Source organism: Mixophyes fleayi, chromosome 10, assembly GCF_038048845.1.
Source record: "Mixophyes fleayi isolate aMixFle1 chromosome 10, aMixFle1.hap1, whole genome shotgun sequence".
In the NCBI taxonomy this organism is placed as follows: domain Eukaryota; kingdom Metazoa; phylum Chordata; class Amphibia; order Anura; family Limnodynastidae; genus Mixophyes; species Mixophyes fleayi.
In genome coordinates, this window is record NC_134411.1 from 102405625 (window position 1) to 102418321 (window position 12697).

At 39.3% G+C, this 12697-nt stretch overlaps 2 protein-coding genes across 2 annotated transcripts in view; one reads left to right on the forward strand and one right to left on the reverse strand.

Annotated features, from left to right (window-relative positions):
* Positions 1-171, forward strand: part of FOXL1 (forkhead box L1) — a 1689-nt gene extending 1518 nt beyond the window's left edge. The window contains exon 1 of the mRNA XM_075187822.1: positions 1-171. This exon is cut by the window's left edge and continues 1518 nt beyond it. The gene's annotated coding sequence lies outside the window, so the exon portion shown is untranslated.
* MTHFSD (methenyltetrahydrofolate synthetase domain containing) overlaps positions 1-12697 on the reverse strand; it is a 229916-nt gene that overhangs the window by 39985 nt on the left and 177234 nt on the right. The window lies entirely within an intron of this gene.

Below are 12697 nucleotides of genomic sequence, written 5' to 3' on the forward strand. Positions count from 1 at the left end.
TGCAGAGCTCCCAGCCAGGCTGCAGGAAAAGGGAGCAGGATAGTGGGGGTCGTAGTCGGCTGATAATAAATACCTATTATAAATCATACATTGAGATTCGCAGATTTTCACAGTAATGACTGAGCAGCGCTTGGCTCTATTTTCCATGACATATCTTCACGCTGGCTTCACAACGCAATAGTTTCTCTCACAAATAAAAATAAAACTATATTTTTAAACGTTTTTTCATTGTTTGTCAATTATTTTAGCCAGTGATTTGTTTTGTACAGATTTTTCTTGTGGATTTGACAATAATTTAATTTAGGGACATGAACAATAAATGTTATTTTATCTGGATACTTAGACGTTATTTAGAATTATTGGAATATTTTATATATATATATGCTGTGTAGAGCGAGAGGATTCTGTGTGTTGTCTGCATTGGAATAAATGCATCGATTCTATAGATTTCCTCCCGACTCTGAGCTTGAATTCTTCCATTGCTTTTATATGTGAGACCAGGCATTATGAGGAGGGGGTGTTATACAGGACTTAACCCTTCCTGTCCAACATCCTGGGGTCAGTCTGCTGGGGGCCCTCGAAGACTCTTATGTGGGAAAAGATAACGAGATTATTACCCCTCTCCCAGGATATCTCTGAGACCTCCTTACACTTATGGTAAATAAGACTATTACATATATATCAATATTTATTTATAGTCTGTAAATGGGGGTCTGTTTTTCAGCATTTAAATATTTTCAGAATACAGTGCTAAATATTATAACTAATTACTGCTACAACCACACATAAATCACTTTTGTAGCTCTGATTGTAGTTGAAAGTGAAAGTAGACTGAACGATTAGTCTGCAACAATGTATCAAACATTATTATATAACGTTTAGTTACTTCTGCATCCGGGTAATGTGTTGAACAATAGACAATTAGTGACTGATATTTTTGTGTCAGTTCCTTATAATCTGCGAGACTCTAATTCTATAATATTTCTTAACCATATAAATAAAATTCTTATCTCTCAGAATGAAGGGGTAAATGTTGCAGTAAAGTAGGATAGCGTCATAAAATTATAAAACAATATTTATAATTTTATATTTAGCAATATCGATATATTTGCTTGTGGACGTGTGTGTTATATTTTTCCATTGATACAAGTATATAATCTGGATATATAACGTTCTACATAGGGTCTGTATTGGAACTAAACTCCGTTTAATAGTAAATGTCTGTGTTACATGGGACTCAGTCTTACCACTGATAAATGACATTCATGTCTCATGTTTCGCTCATATGAAAAAAAACTAAAGGTCAGTTTATATAAACCTCCTTTTTTTTGCATTCTAGACCAAAACACAGCTGGGGATGCAGCGTGTGTGTCTGTGTGTTATGCAGAAATAGTCATGATATCAACATTATCCAGTATTATCAGGATAATGTCAAATAAATCCTGATTCAGATTTTTTTTTTTCAGATTAATTTTTCCTCCAATTATCATTTCTCATCATCATTGCTAATTTGTAAAAAGTTACACAACTCTGTGGGTATAACAAATCCTACATAAAAACAGAAGAAATAGACAGAGTGTTTGTGTAGGTGCAGATGTGAGAAAGCCCTGATCCAAAGAGCTTACAATCTATGGATTGTTTTAATTTAAAGGGGATATTTACTAAAGGTATACATTTGTATTTCTGTTTGCTGTCATCACCAAATCAAGTTTGTAAAGAATAAAAAAATAAAAAGATAATATTTACCCTAAAATTAAAAGTAATTATTAAAGGCTTCTGTTGAATTGTTTGACCAGAGACACCTGTACATAATGCAGGGTTGTAGTGATTGTAATGTTACACAGGGCTGTGTATGATTATAATAGGCACCCACAATTAATGAGACAATCTGGTATACCAGATTCTTTCTATGGGGGGGGTGAGGTCATTGCACTGAAGTACACTATCATTTAGCGGTATGACAAAAGGAGAAACAGCTGTAACAGCTACACAAGGGCCCAGAGATCCAGGGGCCACACTGTGACCTCAAAATGCTATGAGGGCCCAGGTCTGCTTGGTGCTTTCACTCTCTATGTCACCGCAGAGCAATAGCACGGCCTGTTTAGTCATTATAGAAGCCTTTGTGAATCAGGGGTGCTTGTAGTGATATAACCGCCCCCTTCTCCCCACAGAATTCAGTACTAAAAAGTCTCCAAGTAACTATGCTGCACCACTGCAAACCTGAGCCAGAGCCCCCCCAGGAAGTCATATTTTGTGTGTCCCTGTGACCATTGTAATGCAAAGGGTATCATAGAACATGCAGTATATTTACCCACTGAGTCACGTTGCATGGATGTTTAAATATCGGTATCATTGTGTATTTGTAAGATGTCACAAATCACTGCAGCACCAGACAGTCAGGAGTTACACATCACACATATAAAGACTACAGACGAGGATGATTAAGGAGGGGACAGACGAGAGGAGAGAGGACCCTGCTCGTGAGAGCTTACAGTCCAGAGAGACAGGAGGAGCTGGTGGATTAACCACATTTATGCTGTATGTAGCCCGTGTGTTTACACATCTCAGGACACGTGTGTTTTTAGCATGTTTATTGCACTATCGGTCGAAAAGCTTGGATCGTCTCAGCGGAATATTGAGGCTACAGATAAGAAAAGTGGGGTCATTAATGAAAACCCAGAAGTGGAAAAATAAGCTGCTGTAACTCATAGCGACCAATCAGCATTGTGCGCTCATTATTTCCAGAATCAGACTTTTTGCAGTGTATCCGTTTCGTTAAATGCAGCGATAAGACGAAAAGACACAATTTTCTTGCAGTAACAACTAACATGCGTATTACAATAGCATCCGAGTGTACAGCGTAAGCGACATGACAGAGATCGATGTAACTGTATATAACAGTATTTTCTCTGACGCGTTTCCTTAGTTGTGTGAAGAAACTGCTCGTATGAACAAGTCCTTATAATACTCTTAGAGGTTTAGGTACTAAACTGCGGGTTTGAAAAAGTGGAGATGTTCCCTATAGCAACCAATCAGATTCTAGTATTTAGTACATTCTACAAAATGACAGCTAGAATCTGATTGGTTGTTATAGGCAACAACTTATATGAGACTAATTATATTATAGGTTTAGGCAGATCTGTATTTACTATAGACAATCTAAGCGGATTTTATTTACTGTTTTCTTTTTCTTGCTAGTTAGGGCCTCAGTATGAGTGTGATTATGTCCATGGGGAGTAATAACGCGCATTTCCGTACTGATGAATGTCTCCGTATTTTTTAGATGACGCACAAGTGCCTGTCAGGAAACGGGAAACTTATACTCGATCACTGGTGTAAGCACCTCCCAATATGTCTGTCCCAGGCAGCGGTATAGAGGGTTCAGGACCACGTCACAAAGAGGGCGTGACCATGATGCAATGGGGTGTGGCCATTAGATACCTCCCTTCCCCCAACATCCCCATCCACGGGACAAACAAAATTGCCATCTGCCTTTTAGACGGAAATTGCGTCCAATTCTACATGGCCCCAGAGTCAGCAGATATTAGCTAAGCAGTTCACCTGAAAACATTAATAGTAATGTCCTTTATATAGCACCAACGTACACTACAGCGCCGTACAAACGATGACAAAGCTAGTCTTTCACAATGACAGCATATTGACAAACAATGAAACAAGACGAGCTGATAATCTAAAATTTTAAACTGAAGTGTTAATATGGTCTCCAACCCTCCCCCACGCTCACCCTGCCAAAAACAGGAGGGGATGCCACAAAGAATCAGTATAAATTAATTTAATTGTAGGGACTGATGGAAATAATTTTATTCGCACCAAGAACTGACCTGTGCACTTTGTAGACCTCTTGGGTTAATTTGTAGCAGGAAAGTATTATAATTGTGTCTCTTTCCCTCACCCGAATACTCTGCCCATCTGCCCCTTGTTACACAATAACAGGTCTCTAACGGGCTACAGTTACAAAGTAACAGATAAACACTGTCATTGTCGCTATAATGTCCTTGTAGAATCCTGTGCTCCTTGGATGACTCTTCCTGACTATTGGTATTTTAGGGCAGATCAAATCCCAGATATAGGATCACGGTTTGTCTCGTGTGCTAATATAATGCTAATGTGCATATTCAGAATTCTTTCTCCATTTCCAAACACTGCCAGCGATTCCCTGATAGAGGCGCAGTGTTTGTTCCGCTCCCATCGGAGTTGCTGCGGTTCATAAAGGGTTTGCAAAAATAAAGCTATTTTATGGGTTGTGTCCAACGTTCCTTCAAATGTAAGAGGAATTCTCAGAATATAAAGCCGCATCTTGCCAGCCAGGGCTAGCGGAAGGTCGTGGTAATGGAGGAGCTATGACTACTGAATTATTTCATGCTAAACCATGGTCACTTTTATTGCAATATATCCTAAATCAAACATTTTCAACCAATAAATAATATTTATAGTTAAGTCTGGGTTTGATTTAAGATTTACAGAAACAACAGTAACTGCCCCAGAAACATAGGGGGGAATTCTATTCCCCCGAAGTACCGCCGCGTAAAAACTATTACTGTTATTACGATAATATTAACCCGGCTTTCTGCTCGCAGCTCCCAAAAGCCGGCGTTAAAACTACCATAATAACGAAAATTGAATTCCCACCGCAGAGACAAAAATTTGCTGTAATAAACAAATGATGTAAATATATTTATAACGTTGTGTAAATAATATCTCTATAAACTGTGAATTCTGATGTCATCACTTATAAACATTGAGTTGTGAGATCATCACTTCTGTGTTCATAAGAAAACTTGTGTATCGTAACAGTATTCGAAGTACGGAGTGCGTTATCCTACATAAAAGTGCATACTAGACAAAAACACAATATACATTTCTGTGTAAAACAAAATAATAAATCAATGAGTTGTGGTGTTAGAACTGAACGGTAATAAAGTTATTCTGCACTATTACACATAAATACACAGATGCTGTAACTTTCTCACTTCCAGTTTTCCTCCTCTACCCATAGTGCACTTTGATTTTAAAGCAACAAACTCTGTTACAATGTAACGTTGCAAAAAAAAAAGTGACAAATGACACAACACAATACATTGTATCCTGAAAAAAGTTCACAATTAGCCAAGTGACACAAGTAGGCTTTTTAAAAAAATGTACACAATCAGGCAAGTGGAAAATGGACATCTCCCTATAATTAGAGGTTTCTCTTATAATATTATTTTCCTTTTACATTCAGAATATTATTTTCCTTTTACATTAATAGATGTCCCTTTAATAAAATACTTTAAGTTTTTATTGCCTAGTATAAGCATGTACACAGATATAATTATACTCTTTTCAGATGTTACTGAAATTAATTTTGTAAATTAATTTTTATTTGGATAGTTGGTAACCCGATCAGATGAAGACAACAGGGACTTTCACAAGACAAGGTTTTTATATTCCCCAATATTTCTCAGGATTAAGTTTTCCATTTCTCCGTCTTCCCTCGGTCTGCCCAAAGATTTTTACATTGTCTTTATTCAGCAGAGGAAACTACTACGAGACAGACTTAGAGGAAAGGTGTCTTTGGAGAACTGGAGAAAACATCACATTTTTTTTTCGAGGAAAATTTTGTAGCTAATTATGACACTGAAAACGTTTTCAACTATAGACACCGTCTTCTAACCAGTATGGTTTATATGTAACCCCATCACTGCCAGGGGCCAGTGGCAAAATGGCATCTCAGGATTACGCTTTATCGTTCGTGCTGTCACACTAAGCCCCAGTTTTGCCAGGAATTATCTTATATTGGTTACTGTAGTCTGACACATTTATAAAGTTTCTTCATTGTGGATAGGACTGTAACATAGTACCATAGTCAAGTATATTATATATATATATATGGATTTATTTAAAAAAAAATAAGTTTTTCGTGAATCTTCTCCTAGTTACTTTAATGAAATGAATTAAACTTGTATAATATACCCTTTATCTATTTTGCGTCTTCTATCGTTTACAGACCTGGTGTATGTTTTTGGCTAGAATATAATATTATATATGTAAATAAAATATAGATTTTTTCAATTTAATTCTATAATATTTTTTTTTTTGCTTGTCACTGTATCACAGGCCTGGGCAACCTCTCCAGGTGTAGCAAAACTACAAGCCCCAGCATGCATTGCCAGTAGATAGACAGCAGATAGCTAGCAGGGTCTGCTGGGACTTGTAGTTTCACAACACCTGAGATCGCTCCCACCATGTGTCTATTAACGAATAGCAGGTGAAATATCAGCTGACCGATGTTCCAAGCTGCGGCCTCCTATCAGTGAAAGAGTTAATAGCTTTGTAGGGAGGATAATTATGATTTTTTTTTTGTAATAAAAGCTGTATCAATTAATACATATCCCTAAATTTTGGAGCAGAAGTTGCTATCCATAAACTAAGAAAAACTGTGTTTTAAATTTTTAAAAATAATAATAAAAAAAAAACTTGCTTTTTTCTAAATATAGATGCTCGAGGTCAGCAGAATCCTCTGCGCGTTGTGGAGAGCAGGAATGTGCGAAGAAATAAATAACCCGTCCAACATTTGTGGAAACCAAGTAGAACCTCCAAGTAATTTCCTGACTCGAATAAATGAGATTTATACTAGATTGTCTCCTCTGTTGTCTCAAGACGAAAACATTCCTTTAATTCAACTGTAAATATTTAGCATATTTGTCTTTAACTGTGGAAAAATGAAGGAAAAACAATAATCAGGTAAATTAATAATAATAATAAACATAATAGTTATTATTTGATTTTGCAGTTGGGGTGTTTTAGGTACTTTCAAACCCTTGTTCATGGCAGCCCAGAGTACAGGAAGTCTCCGATCACTGGGGGTGGAACTAAAAAGACATTTTAAGGATTAACCTCCTAAAGCTGGGTACACACTACACGGTTTTCGTCCAATAATCGGCTAAATCAGCCGACATACGACCGCTCGTTCAAAAGTCGGGTCAGTGTGTGCAGTGACCCAATGGTCTAAAGTCTGCCCAAATGGACGATTGTCGCCTCATTTGGTTGGTCGTACCGTTTAATATTTTCGTTCCAATCTCGTTTCCGCTGTGTAGTGCGTATAAACTTCCGACCGATCCACGACAGTGAGTACGAAATTACAGTCATTGCTCACGACAACATGGCTGTAAAAAGTCGCTAAAGGGACGTCCGCTCTTCCCTTTATCGTCCTAAACAAGGCTAGTGTGTATGCAGTCCATGGACCGAGCGATCGGAACATCGACCGCATGTAAAATCGATCGGCATAAAAAGTTGGTGGACAATTCTGTAGTGTGTACCCAGCTTTAGTCTCATTAGGTCGAATTTCCAGGGAGGTCCCTCACTTACGTCAACACACATTTACTGAGTGTACACTTGCCCACCCCCAGTTCAGCCATTCCAGATGTAAGGGTCCACAAGTTTAAGCTCAAATCTAGATGCATTTTACGCCCAGTATATATTTAAGCCACAGAACTTGATGTACACCCAGGTTCTCAGCATGTTTGCTGAACAGGTAAATCTGTATTCAGATCGGTCACATTCTGCGATTTTGGCCTGAAATGTCAGCCATGTCTGTGGCCACCTCAACATTTTTCACAAGAAAAACATCCTCTTATCCACTTAATCTCTCCAATTCGTCAGCCCATAAATTAATGAAACCACCACCCTGAGATCAGCCCGGAGTCTCTCACCTCAGCTCCTCTCAGTTTCCCTTTGCTCAGTGACACCTGGTTGCAATCTACTCCCTGTGATACCTCCCAAAATCCCGGAGCGCTGACTCTGTCTCCCAACTTTCTGATATGAAATGTTTTACTGGGTACCCGGAAGAGGTCTGAAAGTGTCTCCCCCCCAATTTCATAAAGTTTCCCCCCTCTCAAGCCCCCAATGTACGTAGGACGTCACGTGTCTGAGCGTTTTCTACAGGTCGTCTTTAACTTGCAACATTTATTTTCATGGAAAACACACTTCAGAAGTTGAAAAATAATAGTAGGGCTGGGAACAGGGGCCTTAAACTATTTCTTGATTTGGCAAACACGAGGAATAATGAGGTGCTTCGTGGTCGTGGCCAAGAGGCCATCGGTAACGCCCATCGCCTCTGCCGAAAATAAATATACATAGGCTTGACTTGGATGTGAAAAGGTCACAACAGGAACTTTTTATAAACTTATTGCACAATAAACAAATACATACTACAAACTACCATTACTGTGACATCCCGGTGTGCTACATATACCCCATCGGAAAGCGATAGAGGTGGTAGATTAATTCTGGAGGAGAGATGTGTCCTATACGGTGACACGGCGTGAGCTTATTTTAAAAGGTATTCATTTTATACTTTTGAACAATTATTTTTTGTGTTTGATTCTGTTTATTATTTACAGACACACGGGACTGCCATGGGCACAAGGTTCGCTCTGAGTTTTGTGATCCTTTATATGGGGCATTTGAACAAAAGTTTATTTTGAATGGCCTCTTAGAAGGAAACCTAGTCCTCTATGGCAAGTACATTGATGATTTGTTTTTATATTTGGGACGGTGGTGCTCTTTCAGCTGCACTTCTTGTTGATCACCTTAATTGTAATGATTTTAATTTAAAAATTCACCAGCACTCTCTCTGCAAAGTGACTCAGGCCAATCACAACCCTCGTTAGACTATACAAGAGTGACTCCAGCACGGGAAGCAATTGATCACTTGGTCACCGACCAATAAGGTCAAATGCACAATATAGACTGGAGCTCATTGGCTGCTGTCAGTCTGCAAGCCAATAATTGTCTTGTTGTCCCATCGCTATTTTATAGTCTAACTGCAGCTTCTGTGATTGGCCCGAAGAGTTGTAGTTAGTCCCGGTCCAAACACCAAGGGGGTTTACAGCCAACAAGATACCCCCCAGGGGCAAATGCAGGATTTCTAGAATAGTTTTCAAATGCTTTAATGGTTAGCCTTTTTAACAAGCAGAATGACGGTATTTGGAGAGCTACAATCCTGTTCTGCTATCGCCATCTCTGGGCAGTGGTAACAGAGTAATATCTATACTTTAAATAAAGCATTTTTTTTAATGAATGAAGATTTTTGAAATATTTTTTAATACATTTAAATCGGTCTCGGTGCAGTTATTGATACCAGGAGGGGATGATTTGAGCGTAGAGAGAGAGACACAGAGTTACACATACAGAACAAACACGTACCTTTACTGGACGGTGTCAATAAGACAATAAAGCGAATTTACACAATATGTGAATGTGCATTGCATTTAGTTTTGCGCACGTGGGCCTACTTGTATATATAAGTTTGCATTTAGGAAGTGCCCATGTGCAAACGCTTTGTAAAATGATTTGCAGGCTTGGGGGCCCAGGAGCCCCTATGGGAACACATATGTCAGAATTAGTATGTGACATGCTCTCAAATATTTACCATTTACATACTACAAAATCACAGAGCCCCATATCCGCCTCAATCTATTGTACACTTCCAGAGGACTCACCTCAGTGTAGAAAGCCGCTTACGCATATTTTAATGTTGAAGTTGACTGTTCTCATCAGGCAATGGTGCTGAACTACAAATAAATAGAGCTTAATCATCTGTGTCAAGTTGGTTGTGGGGGAGGGGGGCGAGATTTAGGGGATTACGCGTCTAGTGATGTCGGCTACCTGGAATTTGTTAAAACTCTGGGTTGACAAAAGCGAAACCTCTCGAGTTGTTTTAAAGTTGGTTTTCTTTGGCGTGCCAATAGCTAACGAGCTGCATTTGAAGTCATAATTGATGAGCGTAGGCCTATAAATAACCCCAATTGAACAGAGTTTGAGAGGCACAGAAATAACAGCAGCAACGACGGAAGAATTTATAGCACTAAGATATGAAAATGGTTCAGTGGATTTCACGTCGCTCGGATTCATTTCTGCAGATGTGAAAACAGCATTAGAATTATTTTAACAGCTCTTACTGAGAACAGGGCAGTTAAGAAGAGGCCATTTAACATAAAGATTAAGGATTCCCAGCAAGATCACACGTGGAATAAGAGAAGAAAATATGTAACAATGTTTGAACTCAAAGTGCCACCTCTGTAGTATGCATTTGATATGTGGCCAAGTTAACAAGCAACATTGGGGGACCACCCTCCACAGCGATCGCTCCATGCTGAGATGAAACTCAGGACTTGTCATAAATCATGGAGACACCAGACCACCTAGCCTAGTCCGATATAAAAGATGGCACCCACTGTGGTCATGTGGTCTCTGAACATAAAAAGAGCTTGTGTATCGGTCGGGGAATCGCTCTGACTTCTGACTGATTTGTGCAAAAGCAGAAAACTGATACATACGGGGTTTTCAAACGAAAACACTGCCGCCCATTCTTAGCCTGACCCAGAGCTGGAGATTATTGCCAACAATAAAGTATGAAGACATTCTTGCACAGTGTGTCGGGTAAAAGTTATATTAATTCTCTCTCCAAACCAAAACCCCCTTGTGACTTGTGGCTAGTTATAAGATTTACAAGGCATTCTCGTATATAAACTTTTGAGACTGAAAAGGTTTCTTTGTGTGATAACATCTGCCCGAGACTGAAATTCTCATGGTGGAAACAATTTGATGAACATTTTGTTCAATTAAATAGGTATCTGAATAGGATGTATAACTGGGTATTAACGCTGTCTCTCACTATCACACCCCGGTAATACTAATACTCTTCAAGGAATCAGGGGTTAAATGGTAGCATGATACAAATGCTATACCTTAAATGTTGAGTCCAATTTTACAAATTTTCTTTTGTAAATATTACACTCTGGGTTGTTTCAATACAATGAAAACCTATCTGTCGTTAATCGTGGGTTAGATACACTCTCTAACAGGGTGTGTCTAACTATTTCTCTGTTTTCACATGGTTTGCCTGGAATCTGTCAATCATCTGTATTATTTTTGTGACATTACTGGAGCTAATCATTGCCATTGTGTGGAGTGACTGAACCCCCCAGCACTATGAGATTGGGGAGAGGAGACACAATGATGTGCGAGTAATCCCCTCCCCTCATTGAGAGTGTATCCAACCAACGATTTCTGTCAGATTCATGCAATTGGAAGGAAGTTTACACTGGTCATAGATTGTCTCCAATTCCATTTTGGCACACAACATTGCTTACCAAATTGGGCTATGAAGTGGACTCCCATGGGGTCATTAAGGAGGTGTGGATATATATATATAAGGATATCGCTGATTATAGATAATCTTGTTTAAAGTCTTCATAAGAAAATAGATCCCACACTCGGCATTCCCACTCTTCCCTCAAAATGTCACAACTGTTATTGAGGACAAGCAAAACAGACAGCAGCAGAGGTTAGTAATTCCAGATAAGTCACAGTTAGTACTAGTACGGGCTGGATAGCGTCTCTACAAGGCACAGAGGGCGTTCCAGTGCCCAGGGAATGATAGAACTCTGAGGTCCAGCCTCAATGCCAGTACATGGAGCAGCCGGGGTCAGTCACTTCCTCACAATCTATTACATACTTGCCAACTCTCCCAGAATGTCCGGGATACTCCCGGATTCAGGGTAGGTCTCTCGGACGCCCGGGAGAGTATGCCATCCTCCCGCATTTGCCCATTTTCTAGTGAAGTGGGCATATGCCTCCCCCTACCACTGTAAAATGACACTGTTGCTTCATTACATCACGGGGGCAGGGCCAGAATGACACAATTTGCATAGCCGCCCCCCAAAACGCCCACCTCCCCCAGACAGCTCCTGGACGCCGTCTTCAGAAAGTCGGTAAGTTATTATTATTATCTTTTACTTATAAGGCGCCACGAGGGTTACACAGCAGCTACTTACTGGATCACAGAATATTGTACGATTTATATGTTTCTCAGAACGCTCACGAGCAGGACCCTCCTTTCCACTTGGATACTTTGTATTGTAAGTTAGTTTGCATATGAGAATTATGTTAGATTAAAGAGAAAGATTGAGGATGAGGCCGTTACCGGGTGGTAAAAGCACATTTACTGTTTGGAGAAAAAAAATAAATCTTTTTTAAAATGGATTATTTGAAGTGAAATTTAAAGGGTGTGTTGGAAATTTGAACATTTTATTTAAATAAAGTTAATTGTTAAAATCGAGTGTTTTAGTGCACTCAAATTTTACTTTGTATGAAAAATGTACATTGCTCATACCCTTGATACAGGGACCCCAGAGTAGCATGGTATTAAAATGAATGCATGTCCTGGGTATTGATGGTATTAATACCCAGGACTCCACTGCCCAGAGGGGTCACGAGGAGCTGGATAAAGAATTAGGAAGGGACTTTGCCTTTCCTTTAAATATGTTTTTTTTTTCTATAAATAAATAGAAACAATAGAGCTGGTGTTGCTAGTAAAGCAGGGCCAGCTCTGGGCTACCTACCCCCTGGGCTGAGCTGATAATCTCTGCTATCTTGAGACTGTGGTATCCCAGTGATTGGCACCAGCAATGGGCATTGCAGCTTCATCATGAAGCCATAGGTGAATGCCAGTCTGTCCTTTTACCAAGCTACTCATATAGATAGGGGTTGGCCCAACAAGCATGATAAAACATGGATTATATGGACTGCAGATATGATTACAGCCACCCATAGAGATAATTAACAACAATTAAAACATCTCCACCGTGGGATTTCAATGGATTCCCTCTGTTGCGGAGTGTTAATTAGTGGC